Source organism: Histoplasma capsulatum, genomic scaffold, assembly GCF_000149585.1.
Source record: "Histoplasma capsulatum NAm1 scaffold_1 genomic scaffold, whole genome shotgun sequence".
NCBI classification, from domain to species: Eukaryota; Fungi; Ascomycota; class Eurotiomycetes; order Onygenales; family Ajellomycetaceae; genus Histoplasma; species Histoplasma mississippiense.
In genome coordinates, this window is record NW_001813982.1 from 6,921,334 (window position 1) to 6,923,231 (window position 1,898).

Below are 1,898 nucleotides of genomic sequence, written 5' to 3' on the forward strand. Positions count from 1 at the left end.
CCAAAAGTATCTCTACGTACAAATTTGATGGGACAGTACAAGGCGGCCGATTCGCTTATAGACTAATCTGTACGTTAACTAGATATAGTTAACTGATCAAAAGCTTCTCTTATTAAATTCAGTAATAAAATCATTGAAAAGTATATCATTCACAGCTGAAGCTTTTATATTTATCTCGTTATTATTCTTCATACTCATCAATGTATTCTCTATTGCACTGTCATTACCATTATTCATCGTATTCAAATTATCGTCTTTGAGAATATCAGTGAGCTTCTTCTTTTTTATCTTATAGAATCACTCTATTCAGACAGGGTTTCAGTAGAGTAGTTATATAAAATAAATGATTGAAGATGGGTCTTATAATAATAATATAGAAAAGTTGTTCTATATTTACAGTTGAGTCTGAAATAGAAAGCTCTGAGCCTTTGGAACGGCGAAACTGTGCTGCGAGGAGTGAAAAGACTTGGGCTTCCCGGTTTCGGATTTCGTGAGAAGTTGATTATTGATAAGAAGGGCAATGGGGGGAAAGCAAGGGCAAGGGACTTGAACTTGCGGGCTATTGTCCACGCTTGTAGATGGAGGGACAACTACTCATCGAATCAGCCAAAAAAAAAAAAAAAAAAAAAAAAAAAAAAAAAAAAAAGCCTCCATTTTTTTCAACATATGTTTTGTTTTGTTTCCTGCGGGATGTGGTCGACCTCTCCCTTGAAAGCTGAAACAAGGATAAGAAGACATAATTTATGAATTATGACAGGTGAAGTCCCAAACCCCATTTGAAGGCTTTATTCTCCCCGGAGCCGCTGCCAGGGGCCAAATCAAACAAGCATCAACCTGGTTGGCAATTTTGTTTCGCTTTTGAATCAGACATGGATGGAACGACCTTGTGCCAACTCCCGGCAGTAACTTGGTAATAATAAGAAGAATTAACTATCCCCTCGTCTGGGGGCGAGGCAACAATTAGCGTATTTTTCTGCCAACCCCAATTCATGACTGTACTGGCTGGAAGCAGATAATTCAGCTTGCCTATTGGCCATACAAAGTCGGTCAGGCACGACGCTAATAGTTGCCTCGCCCCCAGACGAGGAGATAGATTTATGTAGAAAGAATAAGCATAATAAACCTGGAACTAGAAGGAAGAAAGAATGGAAAACAAAGTAAATCTGCATTAAGGCGGGGCTAAATTAAAGTTTCTGCTAGTGTGTTTCTGGAACAGTTTCGCAGGTATTACTTGATTAGGTATCAACGAGAGAAGAAAAGAACATTGGGGATAAGAAACATCGAACGAAACATAGGTTACATGGGGTGTGCTGTGTATCGGAGACAGGAGCTCCTATGGTGGTATTAAGATTCTGACAGAGTTTAGGCAAAACGCATCTGAAGGGAGGGGGTGTGACTGCTACGTCAGGTTGGCCCTTTTTTGTTTTTTATATATTCTTGGTTTGTGACAATAGGGTTTCATGTCGCGGGGGTTGCGGTGGGGGCCGGAAAAGTACAGAGTATGAAGAATGCTCATCAGGGTTGGCTACTACCCCTTGGCATGGTGGGCCTGGCGGCTGACATTTGGAGTATTCAGTAGGGCCGGAACATGAAATAATAGTGTTGTGCCATGGTGCATGTATGATTGATTTAAGGGAGAATGAGGGCAGACGTTCGTCCGAACGGGGGACCCTTGTTGTGGCCGTTATCATATACCCGCAAATGCCAGGCGAAAGGGACATCGAAAAATATTCTTGCAGTGGTGGGATACTACTACAGTGTACAGAGTACGGAGTAGTTGTTGATCAAATTCCACAAAATTGTGGCGGAGAACCTTGCTCTCAACGTAGAAATTCCAAAGGCATTTTAAAACCGGAAGTCCTCTCTCACGTAAATCCCGGTATCGAACGGTGCCTTTG